Source organism: Coturnix japonica, chromosome 28, assembly GCF_054131305.1.
Source record: "Coturnix japonica strain WE chromosome 28, WE-NBRP24, whole genome shotgun sequence".
NCBI classification, from domain to species: Eukaryota; Metazoa; Chordata; class Aves; order Galliformes; family Phasianidae; genus Coturnix; species Coturnix japonica.
The window spans coordinates 1,518,598-1,540,029 of NC_140690.1; positions in this window are offsets into that span (position 1 = coordinate 1,518,598).

The window sequence follows — 21,432 nt, forward strand, 5'->3', positions numbered from 1 at the left end:
CCATAGATCTGACCCACATCTGCACCACAGCAGCTCCTGGCCCATCAAGATGACCCATATCTGCCCCACAGCAGCTCCTGCCCCATAGATCTTACCAACATCAGCCCCACAGCAGCTACTGCCCCATAGATCTGACCCAAATCATCAGCCACACAGCAGCTCCTGCCGCATAGATCTGACCCTCATCAGCCACACAGCAGCTCCTGCCCAATAGAACTGACACATATCAGCCCCACAGCAACTCTTGCCCCATAGATCAGACCCACATCTGCCCCATAGCAGCTCCTGCCCCATAGAACTGACCCACATCAGCCCCACAGCAACTCCTGCCCCATAGATCAGACCCACATCTGCCCCATAGCAGCTCCTGCCCCATAGATCTGACCCAAATCATCCCCACAGCAGCTCCTGCCCCATAGATCAGACCCACTTCTGCCCCACAGCAGCTACTGCCCATAGATCTGACCCACATCTGCCCCACTTCAGCTCCTGCCCTATTGATCTGACCCACATCTGCCCCACAGCAGCTCCTGCCCCATAGATCTGACGCACATGTGACCCACAGCATCTCCTGCCCCATAGAAATGTCCCACATCAGCCCCAAAGAAGCTCCTGCCCCATAGATCAGACCCACATCTACCCCACTGCAGCTCCTGCCCCATATATCTTACCAACATCAGCGCCATAGCATCTCCTGCCCCATAGATCTGACACACATCACCCCCACAGCAGCTCCTTCCCCATAGATCTGACCCACGTCTTCCCCACAGCAGCTCCTGCCCCATAAATCTCAACCACATGAGCCACACAGCAGCTCCTGTCCCACAGATCTGACCCACATCTGCCCCACAGCAGCTCCTGCCCCATAGATCTGACCCACATCTGCCCCACAGCAGCTCCTGCCCCATAGAACTGACCCACATCAGTTCCACAGCAGCTCCTGCCCTATAGATCTGACCCACATGTGCCCCAGAGCAGCTCCTGACCAATAGATCTGACCCACATATGCCCCACAGAAATTCCTGCCCCATAGATCTGTCCCTCATCAGCCCCACAGCAACTCCTGCCCCATAGATCTGACCCAAATCAGCCCCACAGCAGCTCCTGCCCCATAGATCTGACCCACATATGCCCCACAGCAGCTCCTGCCCCATAGATCTGACCCACATCATCCCCACAGCAGCTCCTGTCCCATAGATCTGACCCACATCATCCCCACAGCAGCTCCTGTCCCATAGATCTGACCCACATCTGCCCCACAGCAGCTACTGCCCCATAGATCTGACCCACATCTGCCCCACAGCAGCTACTGCCCCATAGATCTGACCCATATCTACCCCACAGCAGCTCCTGCCCCATTGATCTGACCAACATCAGCCCCACAGCAGCTACTGCCCCATAGATCTGACCCACATCAGCCCCAGAACAGCTCCTGCCCCATAGATCTGACCCACATCAGCCCCAAAGAAGCTCCTGCCCCATAGATCAGACCCACATCAGCCACACAGCAGCTCCTGACCCATAGCTCTGATCCCAATCAGCCCCGCAGCAGCTCCTGCCCCATAGGTCTGACCCTCATCAGCCCCACAGCAGCTCCTGCCCCAAAGATCAGACCCACATCTGCCCCACAGCAGCTCCTGCCCCATAGATCTGACCCACATCTGCCCCATAGCAGCCCCTGCCCAATTGATCTGACCCACATTATCCCCACAGCAGCTCCTGCCCCATAGATCTGACCCACATCAGCCCCACAGCAGCTCCTGCCCTATACATCGTACCCACATGTGCCCCACAGCAACTCCTGCCCCATAGATCTAACCAACAGCATCACCTGCCCCATAGATCTGACCCACATCTGCCCCACAGCAGCTACTGCCCCATAGATCTGACCCACATCTGCACCACAGCAGCTCCTGGCCAATCAAGATGACCCATATCTACCCCACAGCAGCTCCTGCCCCATTGATCTGACCAACATCAGCCCCACAGCAGCTACTGCCCCATAGATCTGACCCAAATCATCAGCCACACAGCAGCTCCTGCTCCATAGATCTGACCCTCATCAGCCACACAGCAGCTCCTGCCCCATAGAACTGACCCACATCAGCCCCACAGCAACTCCTGCCCCATAGATCAGACCCACATCTGCCCCATAGCAGCTCCTGCCCCATAGATCTGACCCACATCAGCCCCACAGCAGCTCCTGCCCAATAGATCAGATCCACATCTCCCCCACAGCAGCTCCTGCCCCATACATCTGACCCAAATGCGCCCCACAAAAGCTCCTGCCTTATAGATCAGACCATCATCAGCCTCACAACAGCTCCTGCCCCAGAGATCTGACCCTCACCATCCCCACAGCATCTCCTGCCCCATAGATCTGACGCCCATCAACCCCACAGCATCTTCTGCCCCATCGATCTGACCCACATCTGCCCCACAGAGCCTTCTGCCCTAAAAATCTGACCCACATCAGCCACAGAACAGCTCCTGCCCCATAGATCTGATCCCAATCAGCACCACAGCAGCTCCTGCCCCATAGATCTGACCCACATGCGCCCTACAGCAGCTCCTGCCCCATAGATCAGACCCACATCTGCCCCACAGCAGCTCCTGCCCCAATAGATCTGACCCACTTCAGCCCCACAGCAGCTCCTGCCCCATAGATCTTACCCACATCTGCCCCACAGCATCTCCTGCCCCATAGATCTGACCCACATGCGCCCTAGAGCAGCTCCTGCCCAATAAATCTGACACACATATGCCCCACTGCAGCTCCTGCCTTACAGATCAGACCCTCATCAGCCTCACAACAGCTCCTGCCCAAAAGATCTACCCTTGAGCATCTCCTGCTACATAGATGTGACCCTCATCAACCCCACAGCATCTTCTGCCCCATAGATCTGACCCTCAGCAGCAACACAGCAGCACCTGCCCCACAGATATGACCCACATATACCCCACAGCAGCTCCTGCCCCATAGATCTTACCAACATCAGCTCCACAGCAGCACCTACCCCATAGATCTGACCCACATCTGCCCCAAAGCAGCTCCTGCCCATAGATCTGACCCACATCTGCCCCACAGCAGCTCCTGCCCCATAGATCTGACCCGCATCAGCCACACAGCAGCTCCTGCCCCATACATCTGACCCACTTGCGCCCCACAGCAGCTTCTGCCTTATAGATCAGACCATCATCAGCCTCACAACAGCTCCTGCCCCATAGATCTACTCCACAGCAGCTCCTGCCCCATAGATCTGACCCTCATCATCCCCACAGCAGCTCCTGCCCCATTGATCTGACTAACATCTGCCCCACTTCAGCTCCTGCCCCATAGATCTGACCCACATCTGCCCCGTAGCAGCTCCTGCCCCATATATCTGACCCATATCAGATCCACAGCAACGCCTGCCCCATAGATCTCAACCACATGAGCCCCACAGCAGCTCCTGTCCCACAGATCTGACCCACATAGGCCCCACAGCAGCTCCTGCCCCATAGATCTGACCCTCAGCAGCAACACAGCAGCTCCTGCCCCACAGATCTGACCAACACCAGCACCACAGCAGTTCCTGCCCCATAGATCTGACCAACATCAGCTCCACAGCAGCACCTACCCCATAGATCTGACCCACATCAGCCCCACAGCAGCTCCTGCCACATAGATCTACCGACATGTGCCCCACAACATCTCCTGCCCCAATGATCTGATACCCATGTGCCCCACAAAAGCTCCTGCCCCATAGATCTGACCAACATGTGCCCCACAGCAGCTCTTGTCTCATAGATCTTACCCACATCAGCACCACAGCAGCTCCTGCCCAATAGATCTGACCCTCATCAGCCACAGAACAGCTCCTGCCCCATAGATCTGACCCACATAAGCCCCTCAGCATCTCCTGCCCCATAGATCCGACCAACATCTGCCCCTTAGGAGCACCAACCCCATAGATCTGACCAACAGCTTCTCCTGCCACATAGATCTGACCCACATCTGCCCCAGAACAGCTCCCGCCCCATAGATCTGACCCACATCAGCCCCAAAGAAGCTCCTGCCCCATAGATCAGACCCACATCAGCCACACAGCAGCTCCTGACCCATAGATCTGACCCTCATCAGCCCCACAGCAGCTCCTGCCCCATAGATCAGACCCACATCTGCCCCACAGCAGTTCCTGCCCCATAGATCTGACCCACATCTGCCCCATAGCAGCTCCTGCCCAATTGATCTGACCCACATTATCCCCACAGCAGCTCCTGCCCCAAATATCTGACCCACATCAGCCCCAAAGAAGCTCCTGCCCCATAGATCTGACCCACATCGGACCCACAACAGCTCCTGCCCCATAGATCAGACCCACATCTACCCCACTGCAGCTCCTGCCCCATAGATCTTACCAACATCAGCGCCATAGCATCTCCTGCCCCATAGATCTGACCCACGTCTTCCCCACAGCAGCTCCTGCCCCATAGATCTCAACCACATGAGCCACACAGCAGCTCCTGTCCCACAGATCTGACCCACATAAGACCCACAGCAGAACCTGTTCCGTAGATCTGACACATATCATCCCCACAACTGCTCCTGCCCCAAAGATCTGATTTACATGTGCCCCAAAAAAGCTCCTGCCCCATAGATCTGACCCACATCAGCCCCACAGCAGCTCCAGCCCAGTAGATCAGACCCACAGCGGCTCCTGCCCCATAGATCTGACCCACATGCACCCCACTGCAGCTGTGCCTTAAAGGTCAGTCCCTCATCAGCCTCACAACAGCTCCTGCCCCATAGATCTACCCCACAGCATCTTCTCCCCATAGATCTGACCCTCAGCAGCAACACAGCAGCACCTGCCCCACAGATATGACCCACGTCTTCCCGACAGCTGCTCCTGCCCCATAGTTCTCAACCACATGAGCCACACAGCAGCTCCTGTCCCACAGATCTGACCCACATAGGCCCCAAAGCAGCTCCTGCCACATAGATCTTACCAACATCAGCTCCACAGCAGTACCTACCCCATAGATCTGACCCACATCTGCCCCAAAGCAACTCCTGCCCCATAGATCTGACCCTCATCATCCCCACAGCAGCTCCTGCCTCATAGATCTGACCCACATCAGCCACACAGCAGCTCCTGCCCCATACATCTGACCCACATGTGCCTCACAGAAGCTCCTGCCCCATAGATCTGACCCTCATCATCCCCACAGAAGCTCCTGCCCCTTTGATCTGACTCACATCTGCCCCACTGCAGCTCCTGCCCCATAGATCTTACCCACATCTGCCCCATAGCAGCTCCTGCCCCATATATCTGACCCATATCAGCACCACAGCAACGCCTGCCCCATAGATCTCAACCACATGAGCCCCACAGCAGCTCCTGTCCCACAGATCTGACCCACATAGGCCCCACAGCAGCTCCTGCCCCATAGATCTGACCCTCAGCAGCAACACAGCAGCTCCCGCCCCACAGATCTGACCAACACCAGCCCCACAGCAGCTCCTGCCCCATACATCTGACCCACAGCAGCTCCTGCCCCATTGATCTGACTCACATCTGCCCCACTGCAGCTCCTGCCCCAAAGATCTGACCCACATCTGCCCCATATCAGCTCCTGCCCCATATATCTGACCCATATCATCCACACAGCAGCTCCTGACCCATAGATCTGACCCACATCGGACCCACAACAGCTCCCGCCCCATAGATCTGACCCACATCGGACCCACAACAGCTCCTGCCCCATAGATCAGACCCACATCTACCCCACTGCAGCTCCTGCCCCATATATCTTACCAACATCAGCGCCATAGCATCTCCTGACCCATAGATCTGAGACACATCACCCCCACAGCAGCTCCTGCCCCATAGATCTAGCCCCCATCAGACCCACACCAGCTCCAGTCCCATAGATCTGACCCACATCTACCCCAAAGCAGCTCCTGCCCCATAGATCTGACACACAGCACCTCCACAGCAGCTCCTGCCCCATAGATCTGACCCACATAGGCCCCACAGCAGCTCCTGCCCCACAGATCTAACCAACATCAGCTCCACAGCAGCTCCTGCCCCATTGATCTGACCCACATAAACCCACAGCAGCACCTGTTCCGTAGATCTGACACACATCATCCCCACAACTGCTCCTGCCCCAAAGATCTGATATACATGTGCCCCACAGGAGCTCCTGCCCCATAGATCTGACCCACATCTGCCCCACAGCAGCTCCTGCCCAGTAGATCTGACCCACAGCAGCTCCTGCCCCATAGATCTGACCAACATGTACCCCAGAGCAGATACTGCCCCATAGATCTGACACACAACTACCCCACAGCAGCTCCTGCCCCATAGATCTGACCCACATCTGCACGATAGTAGCTCCTGCCGCATACATCTGACTCACATATGCCCCACAGCTACTCCTGCCCCATAGATCTGACCTACATCTACCCCACAGCAGCTCCTGCCCCATAGATCTCACTCACATGTTCCCCAGAGCAGATCGTGCCCCATAGATCTGACACACAACTACCCCACAGCAGCTCCTGCCCCATAGATCTGATCCAAATCAGCCCCACACCAGCTCCTGCCCCATAGATCTGACCCACCTCAGCCCCACACCAGTTCCTGGCCCATTGATCTGACCCACACCAGCCCCACAGCAGCTCCTGCCCCATAGATCTGACACACACCTGCCCCACAGCATCTCCTGCCCCATAGATCTGACCCACATGAGCCCCACAGCTACACCTACCCATAAATCTGAACCACATGTGTCCCACAGCAGCTCCTGCCCCATAGATCTGACCCACAGCAGCTCGTGACCCATAGATCTGACCCACCTCTGCCTCACAGCAGCTCCTGCCCCATAGTTCTGACCGACAGCAGCTCCTGCTCAATTGATCTAAACACCATCAGTCCCACAGCTGCTCCCTCCCCATAGATCTGACCCACATGTGCCACAGAGAAGCTCCTGACAAATAGATCTGACCCACATCAGTCCCACAGCAGCTCCTGCCCCATAGATCTTACACCAATGAGACCAACAGCACCACCTGCCCCATAGATCTGACCCACATCAGCCCCAAAGCAGCACCTTTCCCAAAAACCTGACCCAAATCAGCCCCAGAGCAGCTTCTGCCCCATAGATCTGACCCACAACATCTCCTGCCCCATAGATCAGACCCACATCTGCCCCACAGCAGCTCCTGCCCCATAGATCTGACCCACATCTACCCCACAGCAGATCCTTCCCAATAGATCTGACCCACAACTGCCCCACTGCATCTCCTGCCCCATAGATGTGACCCACATCAGCCCCAGAGACTCTCCTGTCCCATAGATCTGTCCCACAGCAACTCCTTCCCCATAGATCTGACACACAGCAGCACCTGCCCCATAGATCTGACCCACATCAGCCACACAGCAGCTCCTGTCCCATAGATCTGCCCCGCAGCAGCTCCTGTCCCATAGATCTGACTCATATTTGCCTGACAGCAGCATCTGCCCCATAGATCTTACCCACATAATCTCCACAGTAGCTCCTGCCCCATTGTTCAGACCCACATCTGCCCCACAGCAGCTACTGCCCCATAGATCTGACCCACATCAGCCCCACAGCAGCTCCTGCCACATAGATCTGAATCACATCTGCCCCACAGCAGCTCCTGCCCAATAGATCTTACCCACATCAGCCCCACAGCAGCTCCTGCCCCATAGATCTGAACCACAGCATCTCCTGCCCCAAATATCTGACCCACATCATCTCCACAGCATCTCCTGCCCCATAGATTTGAACCACAGCAACTCCTGCCCCATAGACCTGAACCACATCAGCCACACAGCAGCTCCTGCTCCATAGATCAGATCCACATGAGCCGCACTGCATCTCTTGCCCCATAGATCTGAGCCACAGCAGCTCCTGCTCCATAGATCTTACCCACATCAACTTCACAGCACCTCCTGACCCATAGATCTGACCCACATGTGCCCCACAACAGCTTCTGCCCCATAGATCTGATACATATGGGCCCCATAGCAGCACATGGCCCATAGATCCGACCCACATCAGCCCCACAGCAGTACCTGCCCCATAGACCCGACCCACATGTGCCTCACAGCAGCTCCTGCTCCATAGATGTGACCCACATCAGCCCCACAGCAGCACCTTCCCTATAGATCTGACCCACATCATATCCACAGTAGCTCCTGCCCAATAGATCAGTCCCACCTCTGACCCACCTCAGCTCCTGCCCCAAAGATGTGACCCACATCTGACCCACAGCAGCTCCTGCACGATACATCTGGCTCACATATGCCCGACAGCAGCTTCTGCCCCATAGACCTACACCCACAGCATCTCCTGCCCCATTGATATACCGACATCAGCCCCACAGCAGCTCCTGCCCCATAGATCTGACACACATATGCCCCACAACTGCTCCTGCCCCATAGATCCGACCCCCCTCAGCCCCACAGCAGCTCCTTCCCCATAATTCTGACCCTCATCTGCCCCACAGCTACTCCTGCCCCATAGATCAGACCCACATCTTTCCAAAAGCAGCTCCTGCCTTATAGATCTGACCCACATCAGCCCCACAGCAGCTCAACCCCCATAGATCTGACCCACATGTGCCCCACAGCAGCTCCTGCCCCATAGATCTGAACAACATGAGACCCACTGCAGCTCCTGCCCCATAGATCTGAACAACATGAGACCCACTGCAGCTCCTGCCCAATAGATCTGCCCCATGGCAGCTCCTGCCCCATATATCTGACCCATATCAGACACACAGCAGTGCCTGCCCCAAAGATCTGATCCACATCTACCCCACTTCATATCCTGCCCCATAGATCTGACCCACAGCAGCTCCTGCCCTAAAGATACGACCCACATCAGCCCCACAGCAGCTCCTGCCGCATAGTTGAAACCCCCATCAGCCCGAAACCATCTTCTCCCACATAGATGTGACGAAAATCTGCCCCACAGAAGATACTGCCCCATTGTTCTGACCCACATCTGCCCCACAGCAGCTCCTGCCCCATAGATCTGACCCACATATGCCCCAGAGCAGCTCCTGCCACATAGATCTGACCAACATCAGCCCCACAGCAGCTCCTGTCCCATAGATCTGACCCACATCTGCCCCACAGCAGCTCCTGCCCCATAGATCTGAGCCACATCATCCCCACAGCAGCGCCTCCCCCTTGGATCTGACCCACATGTGCCCCACAGCAACTCCTGCCCCATAGATCTGACACAAATGTGCCCCACATCATCTCCTGCCCCATAGATCTGACCCCAATCAGCCCTACAGCAGCTCCTGCCCCATAGATCTGAGCCACATCATCCCCACAGCAGCTCCTGCCCCATAGATCTGACACACATATACCCCACAGCAGCGCCTCCCCCTTGGATCTGACCCACGTGTGCCCCACAGCAACTCCTGCCCCATAGATCTGACACAAATGTGCCCCACATCATCTCCTGCCCCATAGATCTGAACCCAATCAGCCCTACAGCAGCTCCTGCCCCATAGATCTGACCGACATCAGCTCCACAGCAGCTCCTGCCCCATAGATCTGAACCACATGTGCCCCACAGCAGCTCCTGCCCCATAGATGTGACCCTTAGCAGCCACACAGCAGTTCCTGCCCCATAGATCTGACCCACATTGTCCCACATCATCTCCTACCACATAGTTCTGACCCACATCATCTCCACAGCAGCTCCTGCCCCATAGATCTGACCCACAGCAGCTCCTGCCCCATAGATCTGACCCAAATCAGCCCCACAGCAGCTCCTGCCCCATAGATCTGACCCACATATACCGCAGAGCAGCTCCTGCCCCATAGATCTGACCCACATGTGCACCACAGCAGCTCCTGTCCCATCGATCTGATGCCAATCAGCCCCACAGGAGATCCTGCCCCATAGATCTGACCCACATCAGCTCCTGCCCCATAGATCTGACCCAAATCAGCCCCACAGCAGCTCCTGACCCATTGATCTGACCTACATCTTCCCCACAGCAGCTCCAGGCCCATAGATCTGACCCACATGTGCCCCACAACAGCTACTGCCCCATAGATCTGATACACATGTGCCCCATAGCAGCTTCTACCCCATAGATCTGACCCACATCAGCCCCGCAGCAGCTCCTGCCCCATAGATCTGACCCACATCAGCTCCTGCCCCATAGATCTTACCCCAATTAGCCCCACAGCAGCACCTGCCTTATAGACCTGACCCACATGTTCCCCACAGCAGCTCCTGCCCAATAGATAAGAACCCCCTCTGCCCCACATAGGTCCTGCCCCATTGATCTGACCCACCTCTACCCCACAGCAGCTCCTGCCCTATAGATCTTACCGCAATCATTCCCAGATCAGATCCTGCCCCATATATCTCACCCACATCTGCCCCATAGCAGCTCCTGCCCCATATATCTTAGCCACATCATCCCCAAAGCTGCTTCTGTACCATAGATCGGACCCACATCTACCCAACAGCAGCTCCTGACCCATAGATCCGACCCACATGTGCCCCACAGCAACTCCTGCCCCATAGATCTGACCCACAGCAGCTTCTGCCCCATAGATCAGACCCACATCTGCCCACAGCAGCTCCTGCCTCATTGATGTGACCCACCTCTACCCCACAGCAGATCCTTCCCAATAGATCTGACCCACATCTGCCTCACAGCTGCTCCTGCCCTATAGATCTTACCGCAATCATCCCCACTGCAGCTCCTGCCCCATAGATCTGACCCACATCTGCCCCATAGCAGCTCCTGCACCATAGATCTGACCCACATCATCCACACAGCAATTCCTGCCCCATAGATCTGACCCACATCTACCCCACAGCAGCGCGTGCCACATAGATCTGACCCATATCAGCCACACAGCAGCTCCTGCCCCATAGATCTGACCCACATGTGCACCAAAGCAGCTCCTGTCCATAGATCTGACTCCAAGCAGCACCACAGCAGCTCCTGCCCCATAGATCTGACCCACATCAGCTCCACAGCAGTTCCTGACCCATAGATCTGACCTACATCCGCCCCACAGCAGCTCCTGCCCCATAGATCTGATACACATGTGCCCCATAGCAGCTCCTGCCCCGCAGATCTGACCCACATCAGCTCCTGCCCCATAGATCTGACCCACATCTTCCCCACAGCAGCACCTGCCCCACAGACCTGAACCACATGTGCCCCAGAGCAGCTCCTGCTCCGTAGATCTGACCCACATCAGCCCCACAGCAGCTCCTGCCCAATAGATCAGACCCACCTCTACCCCACAGCAGCTTCTGCCCAATAGATCAGACCCACCTCTACCCCACAGCAGATCCTTCCCAATAAATCTGACCCACATCTGCCTCACAGCAGCTCCTGCCCTATTGATCTTAGCGCAATCATCCCCGTAGCAGCTCCTGCCCCATAGATCTCACCCATATATGCCCCATAGCAGCTCCTGCCCCATAGATCTGAGCCACAACATCCCCACAGCAGCACCTGCCCCATAGATCTGACCCACATCTACCCCACAGCAACTCCTGCCCCGTATATCTGACCCACATGTGCCCCACAGCAGCTCCTGCCCCACAGATCTGACACACATATGCACCAGAGCACCTCCTGCCCAATAGATCTGACCACAATCAGCCCTACAGCAGCTGCTGCCCCATAGATCGGACCCGCATCAGCTCCACAGCAGCTCCTGCCACATAGATCTGACCCACATTGTCTCACATCATCTCCTACCACATAGTTCTGACCCACATCATCTCCACAGTTGCTCCTGCCCCATAGATCTGACCCACAGCAGCTACTGCCCCATAGATCTGACTCTCATCTGCACCAAAGCTGCTCCTGCTCCGTAGATCTGACCCATATCAGCCCCACAGCAGCTCCTGCCCATAGATATGAACCATATCAGCCACACAGCAGCTCCTGCCCCATAGATCTGATGCAAATCTGCCCCACTGCATCTTCTGCCCCATAGATCTGACGCCAATAAGGCCCACAGCAGCTCCTGCCCCATAGATCTGACCTACATCTGCCCCACTGCAGCTCCTGCCCCATAGATCTGACCCACATGTGCACCACAACAGCTCCTGCCCCATAAATCTGACCAACATCAGCCCCAAAGCAGCTCCTCCTCCGTAGATCTGACCCACAAGAGCTCCTGCCCCATAGATCTTACCCCAATTAGCCCCACAGCAGCAACTGCCCCATAGATCTGACCCACATTGTCCCACATCTTCTCCTACCACATAGTTCTGACCCTCATCATCTCCACAGCTGCTCCTGCTCCATAGATCTGACCCATATCATCCCCACAGCATCTCCTGCCCCATAGATCTGATGCACATCTGCCCCACAGTAGCTCCTGCCCCATAGATCTGACAGGTCTCCCTGGCCATTACACACATGCAAAACACGTATGGCGTGTAGTATTCAGTAAAAGTTCATGTTTGTCTCTGATAGATGGACGTGATGATCTTAGTGGCGATTTAACACGTCATGGACTTTGAGTGTCCTCTGTTTTCACGCACGTCAAGTTCTTTTGTGATTAGTAATTTCTGTCTTTTGTCGCATCCATTTCATTTGTCAAAAGAGTTATTAATCCCATCGGTTCTTCCAGTGGTTATCTTTGATGTCTATGGCACTCCTTGTGTCATTAGCCCCGTTCTCTCATGAAATTCTTTCATTCCTACGAGCCAACTTCTAATGTTTTGCATGCCATCTGACACTCCAGTTCTTCAGGCATTGTTGCCTGTAGGTAATATGAGAAGTAGTGGTTGATGGTTGTTGAATTGTTTCATTTTTGAATGAATTCTGATGGCAAACAAGCAGCGTTCCCTTTGATGAGACTGTACACCAGTCTGTGACAGCTTGTGCTGTGATGTGAGGTGGAATTAGATGGAAGAACATTAGCAGGGGGAAGATTGAGTGAGGGACTGAGTGAGTGTTGGAGCTCAGGATGCTTCATAGGGAGCATGGGAATGACGGTGGAGTTCTTTGTTCCGTAGTGAGGCTGGAGAACTTTCTGTTCACCAGATGTGCAGTAAACCAAGGGTACGTACTACCGTGTTTAAGAACCAGCTGTGTTGTCTTAGGAACGTGGTGTGGATAGGCACGGAAAGATTTTTGTCTGGTTTTGTCTTCTGTAGAGACATTTCAAATGCCTGCAAAGAAGGAAGTGTATAGGTCCCTACTTAAGAGCGGTTGTACAGGGATGGGCTGCGGATCTGGAGTGGTAGAAGCGAATGGTCCACTCGTAATGGGAAGAAGTGTGTTGTTATCCCCTGTGCTGGGTAGCCCAGCTGCGGTCCCAGCGCTCCAGCTGTGACCTCCTCAGGGCTGAGCAGAGGGCGGGATAACCGCCCTTCACCCACGGGTGGCACCTGGCCTCACGCAGCCCAGGACAGCGTTCGGCAAGGCAGCCCGGGTGGGTTCCTTGCAGGTTCAGCCTGGTGTCCAGCAGGACTGGTGGTTCTGCTCCAGCTTCCTGACCCCAGCTGTAGCACGGCCTGTGGATGTTGGTCCCCAGGAGCAGAGATTTGCCATTGCCCTCTCTGAAGCCCGTGGGGTTCGTGTCTGGAATGCAACAGTGGCAGCAGTTGCACGGCAGTAGGAAAAAGGGGAGAGAGCGTCAAGGATGGGGAAGCGTCAACAGCTGTGCTGTTATCAATACCAACACTCAATACCAACACTTTGTTTTTCAGTTTTTTTCAATGTTAATTTATTGTTTGCAGTCTTTCTGTTTTCTATTTGAGGTTGAATTGGACGGTGATGACAAGGGTCCGTTGGGGCCAGTGTGTGTCCCGGGTGCTGCCTGGCCCCAGCCTCCTCAGCTGCCCCATGGGCTCTTCTATTGCTGCCGGCGGGGTGGCCTCTTCTTTGATGGTGCTGAGGCCTGTGAGTCGCCGGCCTTCCTCTTCGGGGCTCGCCGGGTCCCCTCAGGTGGGCTGGTGCCGGAGGGCCCTGCCACAGGCTCTCCTGGCTCCTCCTGAGGCGCTGCCTGCTCTGTGGTGACAGTTGCAGGGTTGCCGTGTGGGCGGCTGGGATGCCTACGAACCTCTTGTGTTGCCCTGCCCAGCATTTCGTCCCTGTTGGAGCTGGCAGGGCTGCTGGAGGGTGCTGAGCCAGGGACAGGTGGCTCCTCTGGTGTGGCAGCTCTGGGCTCTGCTGCTGTGGCCTCCTGTGCCCCAGGAGCAGGGGGGATGTTGAGGCCCAGGAAGCGGCCTGCCACCCGGCTGCACCTCCGCACCGCAAAGGCGATGAAGTGCCTCACAAAGGTCACCGTGTGGCCGTGCAGGTCAGGATCCAGCATTTCTATCAGGATCCCCTCTGCCAAGCCTACGAGGAGCAGGGCCCAGATGACACTGTCAACCAGGATATTTGCCTGTGGCCCCTCGGTGCCCAGGATGCGGTGCAGGTTCTGGCGCAGCCAGGACCGCAGGGGCCGCAGCAGGGCCGGCTGCTCCCTGAAGAGGGAAGCCCAGGTGGCAGGGGAGAGGCCGCCCAGAGGATGCGTGGGCACTGCAGGCCATGGCCGGGCTGCGTGGTGGAGTGCGGGTCTCCGTGTAGCAACGGATGCCTGTGCAGCTGGTCTGACCTCCACCTCCTTGTAGTTGTCGTCCGCTTGCACGGAGTGAATGATGGTCTTCACATCCCGTTTGCACAGCGGACACTGGGGCCTGGTGCTTGTCCACCGCTGGATGCAGCGGAAGCAGAACTGGTGGCAGCAAGGCATGGCGTATGCTGCGCTGTCCCAGTTCTCCAGGCACACGGGGCAGCGGGTCTCAAACTCTGCCTCCATCCTTCCACCAGTTGCGGTGGGCCAGTGGGAGCGGGAGATGGTAACGTGCTCCCCAGCACTAACGCTGCAGCAGCAGCAGCAGGTGACACGCTGGAAGAGGACAAGAGACATTAGTCAGACTCCGGCCTGGGAAGGGTCCCTCAAGTTGTGCCCCCCCGCTGCCAGTCTCTGTGCCGCCTACCTGTGCTGCTGCACACGCTTTTTTCTCTAGGATGTCCCGTCTGCCTGCTCCCGGCAGGCTCGGGGAAAGAACAAATGGCTCTGAGAAGGCCGCTGGGAGCTGTGCTAACAGCACCCAGAGCACTTTCCAGCACCAAAGCTCGCCCTGTCCACACTCCAGTCCTCGCACACACGCTCGGTCGGAGGCCAGGAACGAACTGCTGGGCTGAGCTGCTGCGCCCGCGACAAAGCCGGTGCGGCCTATCGGGTCACAATCCGTTGTTGCCTGGTGATGTCTCCAACCATGGCTTGGCCAAGCTGCTGGGCGTCACCTTCGCTTGACCTTCGCTTGGGTACATCACTGCCCGTCTCACAGCGATGCCGCAGTCCACTGCTGGCTCATCACAGTGAGCCATCCTAACCCGCAGCACGTGCTCCAGCCCCAGCTCAAGTTTCTGGGCTTTTCCCAGTGCCGCTGCCCTCTCCCTTCCCCACATCTCATGTGCTTGGCATGGGTGTTTCCTACGAGAGTGGGGCCTCAGCCATGTGATCCCATGATCCCCCTCAGGTCTCCCTGGCCATTACACACATGCAAAACACGTATGGCGTGTAGTATTCAATAAAAGTTCATGTTTGTCTCTGATAGATGGACGTGATGATCTTAGTGGTGATTTAACACGTCATGGACTTTGAGTGTCCTGTTTTCACGCACGTAATGTTCTTGTGTGATCAGTACTTTCTGTCTTTTGTCGCATCCATTTCATTTGTCAAAAGAATTATTAATCCCTCTGAGCAATCTAAGTGTTGCATGGATATGCTATTTGAATTTTTTGGGTGCAATCATTATATTCCTTGTAGAAGGACCATGTATTGAAAAATTTAACTTGAAAGCCGTTTTTGCAATAACTGTTAATATACACTGTACCAAGTTCTGATTAGATTTAAATGGAGCCAATAGTATATGTGGATATTATTTATGAATACTTTAGATATCACATCAATTGACGCTGTGAAGTAGAGCTCATGTATTTGTTGCCCAAGGCATGCATTTGCTGGGTAGTGTTAATATCCATCTTGTACTCCTGAAGAGCTCACTGTTTACAAATGGCACCTGTTCTACTGCTCTTCTGATGGTCTAGAAATGGAATTCAGCTAACTGTAAAGAGTGCAAGTACTGCAGTGTTGCAAGGATCGAGTTGCAATGCTTTAATGTAGTAGGTGCCTTCTCTCTGACAGCCTTAAAGTATTTTCTTGTATGTATGTGTCATCTTCTTTCCTGAGAGTTTAAGCTCTAGGGTACAATGTTTTGGAGGTCTTGATGCTCTTTGATACAGATTTGAGAGGGTTTTTGACATTTATTGTTTCTGAAATGGTTTGATCTTGTCTTAGAGAGTCGAATGCCACAAATAGTTAAATACTATTTCCTGTTGCTGAATCATTACAACATTTATGGCATCCTGCTGGTTTTTTATTTGTTTTTTAATTTCCTGATTGATCTATACATTATTGCTGCATATGAGCTCACAGATGAGTTAACAGGTGATGAGAACTCTAATGCCGGGCAGGGCATGACTGCTCTTCATCTTGTGTAACAAAACAGGGGCTGCTACTGTGACCTGATATTTAAAGGATATGTTGAGTGAATAAAAAGATGCCTGAAGTTGAACCCAATAATTGTGAGGAAATAGAATGTATTTTTTTTGTTAATCATCTCTTCCTCTTTTTATGAAGGGTATTGGTTTGCCAGATATTTTCAGATTCATTTCAGATAAATGATTTTGTGCTTCTGTCATTTGGTGGGTTGATCGCACAGTTTGTTTTGGGGCAGTGCCTTTGCTGAGGGATGGTGAGAGAAAGCACCTCTGGTACTATGTGTTCGTGCCACCTGGTGGCTTTGCTGGGCAGCCTGGGCTTCAGATACACAGTTAAAAACACAGGTGTAAAGTGTCTGTAAAATCCTCTACATTCCAGTACTGTAGTTTTTTTCTACTAACCCAGTGAGAGTTAAACTTTTAGTATATGCAGATCGACTTAAGCTGGTTCTTATCTTTGTTAGCAGTTTTTAGCTTGTGGTTCTTTTGATCTGATATCAATGACATAAGTCAGAGCATTTGTAAATACAGATTCTGAGTGGAATGCACAGATGGTTTGTCTCCAGAACAAAACAAGCCTTCAGTAAAAGGATTTTGTAGGTATTTATAGATAACTATTATCCTGTTGCTAATTACATACTGTGAATTTAAAGTGGAAAATATTCTTTCTTGTCTCACTTAGAATACAAAGAGGTGCCTAATGTTGTGCTGTTTCCCAGCTTCATTAATTGACTTTTTTTTTTTTTTTTTCCCCAGGCGTCAGTATAGGGGTAGGTCCTGTTTAATATCTTTATTGATGATCTGCATGGGGGGATTGAGTGTATCCTCAGTGAGTTTGCAGATGACTCCTCACTGGAAGGAAGTGTTGATTTGCCTGAGAGTAGGAAGGCCTTACAGAGGGATCTGAATTGGCTGGATCAATGAGCTGAAGGCAATTGTATAAGCTTCAACAAAGTCAAGTGCCAGCTACTGCACTTTGATCACAATATCATGCCACTCCATTTTGCAGGCTTGTGGCTAGAATCTAGATTCTGGTGGTGTTCGTTGACAGCCAGATGAATGTGAGCCAGCAGTGTGCCTGGTAGCCTAGAAGGCCTGGCTTGTATCAGAAATAGTGTTGCCAGCAGGACCAGGGAGGTGATAATCTCTCAGTACTTGGCACTGGTGAAGCTGTGACTTGAGTACTGTGTTCATTTTTGGGCCCCCTCACTACAAGAAAGACCCTGGCACATGTTCATAGAATGGTAATGAGGCTGGTGCGGGGTCTGGAGCATAAGTCTTGTGAGGAGCAGCTGAGAAAGATGGGGGTATTTAGTCCGGCGAAGAGGAGGCTTGGGGGGAGACCTCATTTGCTCTCTACAACTTCCTGAAGGGGGGTTGTGGTGAGGTGAGGTTCAACCTCTTTTTGTGTGTAACTAGTGACAGGACAAGAGGGAGTGGCTTAGAGTTGTGCCAGGAGAGGTTCTACTGGATGTTCGGAGAAACAACTTCTCAAAAATAGTCATTAGGTATTGGAAAGGTTTGCCCAGGGTGATGGTGGAATCACCATCCCTGCAGACGTCCAAGAAACGTGTAGATGTGGCTCTGAGGGACATAGTGGGCATGCTGGGAGTGGGTTGATGGTTGAACTAGATGACCTTCAGTGGTCTTTTCCAACCTTAAGTCACAGAATCATAGAACCATAGAGTCATTCGTTCTTCTAAGAACCAGCTACACTCTGAAATGCTATACAGGTTGGTTGGTCCTTCTGATCCTTCTCATTTATGGCTCTGTATTATCTTATCCTCAGTGATCCTGCCGTCCTTCAAGAAAGGTGCTTTAGATATACTTCTGTTATACTTCAGCTTGATTGCTTTAAGTGTATCTCTCAATACCACAGTCCAAGGAAATGTGTGTGTACATTCTTCCGGCTAGATAAATAAATAAAAACACAAAGCATCTCTGAAGCTCGGACTCACTGTGTTTATTAAATGTTTTATTAACTTCATAATGACTCACAAAGAAACATTTTAATTTTGATTGTGTGTTTCTGTCTATGCTCTGATTTCTGTTAAAATCAGCTTTTGGATATGTAGAGGGAGAATTTTTTCGGTGAATAAGTGTGTGTTTAGGGCAGGAATGGATGATCCTTGATTTCACATGGTAGATGTTCTTTACCTGCTCTGTACTCATTTTACAAATCATTTCATGCTGTAACAGTAAACAAATGGTGAATTCTTCATCAGATACGTCTGCTACTGTAAGGTCTTTGTCTGATTTCAAAGTTAAAGTCAGGAGTCAAACTAAAAGAAAAAACTAGTTTGATAAGGACGTATAGAAATTCTGCCTTTCTGTAACACAGCTTTGTTGGAAGTAACCGCGGGAGCCAAGTCTCATGCTATCATGGTCAACAAGTCTCGTTTATTAGGTGTTACAGCATCTCATTTATACAATCAGTAATAAGTTCATGCATATTGCAAAAGTAAAGCTCAGGATTGGTGGGTTACACATTACTTCATCTGACCTTTGTGGTTAGTCTTATGGATACTTTTTCTTTGCAGCTCTGTCTACACCTTGCTACACATCTTGCTTTTCCCTCAGGCCGTCCTTGCCTCTAGATACATATTTCGTCTTTAGCTACATACCCTGTCTTTTCACATCCTGATTTCTCCATAGCTGCTTAGCCCGTGATCGGCCCTAGGATAGACCGTCTTTGTCTTTAATCACGTTCATTCTTTTACAATTTAACTAGTGGAATCTCTTCATGTCCTTTCTCATGAAGCCATTCTGCATAAACATTCTCCACATAGATCTGACCCACATCAGACGCACAGCAGCTCCCGCCCCATAGATCTGACCCACATCAGCCCCAAAGAAGCTCCTGCCCCATAGATCAGACCCACATCAGCCAAACAGCAGCTCCTGTCCCATAGATCGGACCCACATCACCCCCACAGCAGCTCCAGCCCCATAGATCTAGCCCCATCAGACCCACAGCAGCTCCAGTCCCATAGATCTGACCCACATCTACACCACAGCAGCTCCTGCCCCATAGATCTGACCAAAATGTGCCCCAGAGTAGCTCCTGTCCAAGAGATCTGCCCCACAGCAGCTCCTGCCACATAGATCTGACCCACATTAGCCCCACAGCATCTTCTGCCCCATAGATCTGACGCCCATTAGCCCCACAGCATCTTCTGCCCCATCGATCTGACCCACATCTGCCCCACAGAGCCTTCTGCCCTAAAAATCTGACCCACATCTGCCCCACACCAGCTCCTGTCTCATAGATCAGAACATCAGCACCACAGCAGCTCCTGCCCCATAGATCTGACCCACATCAGCCACACAGCAGCTCCTACCCCATACATCTGACCCACATGTGCCCCACAGCAGCTCCTGCCCCATACATCTGACCCAAATGCGCCCCACAAAAGCTCCTGCCTTATAGATCAGACCATCATCAGCCTCACAACAGCTCCTGCCCCAGAGATCTGACCCTCATCATCCCCACAGCAGCTCCTGCCCCATAGATCTGACGCCCATCAACCCCACAGCATCTTCTGCCCTATCGATCTGACCCACATCTGCCCCACAGAGCCTTCTGCCCTAAAAATCTGACCCACATCAGCCACAGAACAACTCCTGCCCCATAGATCTGATTCCAATCAGCACCACAGCAGCTCCTGCCCCATAGATCTGACCCTCATCAGCCCCACAGCAGCTCCTGCCCCATAGATCAGACCCACATCTGTCCCACAGCAGCTCCTGCCCCAATAGATCTGACCCACTTGAGCCCCACAGCAGCTCCTGCCCCATAGATCTTACCCAAATCTGCCCCACAGCATCTTCTGCCCCATATATCTGACCCACATGCACCCTACAGCTGCTCCTGCCCAATAAATCTGACACACATATGCCCCACTGCAGCTCCTGCCTTAAAGATCAGACCCTCATCAGCCTCACAACAGCTCCTGCCCCATAGATCTACCCCACAGCATCTCCTTCTACATAGATGTGACCCTCATCATCCCCACAGCATCTTCTGCCCCATAGATCTGACCCTCAGCAGCAACACAGCAGCTCCTGCCCCACAGATATGACCCACATATACCCCACAGAAGCTCCTGCCCCATAGATCTTACCAACATCAGCTCCACAGCAGCACCTACCCCATAGATCTGACCCACATCTGCCCCAAAGCAGCTCCTGCCCATAGATCTGACCCACATCTGCCCCACAGCAGCTCCTGCCCCATAGATCTGACCCGCATCAGCCACACAGCAGCTCCTGCCCCATACATCTGACCCACTTGCGCCCCACAGCAGCTTCTGCCTTATAGATCAGACCATCATCAGCCTCACAACAGCTCCTGCCCCATAGATCTACTCCACAGCAGCTCCTGCCCCATAGATCTGACCCTCATCATCCCCACAGCAGCTCCTGCCCCATTGATCTGACTCACATCTGCCCCACTGCAGCTCCTGCCCCATAGATCTGACCCACATCTGCCATGTAGCAGCTCCTGCCCCATAGATCTGACCCATATCAGATCCACAGCAACGCCTGCCCCATAGATCTCAACCACATGAGCCCCACAGCAGCTCCTGTCCCACAGATCTGACCCACATAGGCCCCAGAGCAGCTCCTGCCCCATAGATCTGACCCTCAGCAGCAACACAGCAGCTCCTGCCCCACAGATCTGACCAACAACAGCAACCCAGCAGCTCCTGCCCCATAGATCTGACCAACATCAGCTCCACAGCAGCACCTACCCCATAGATCTGACCCACATCAGCCCCACAGCAGCTCCTGCCACATAGATCTACCGACATGTGCCCCACAACAGCTCCTGCCCAAAGATC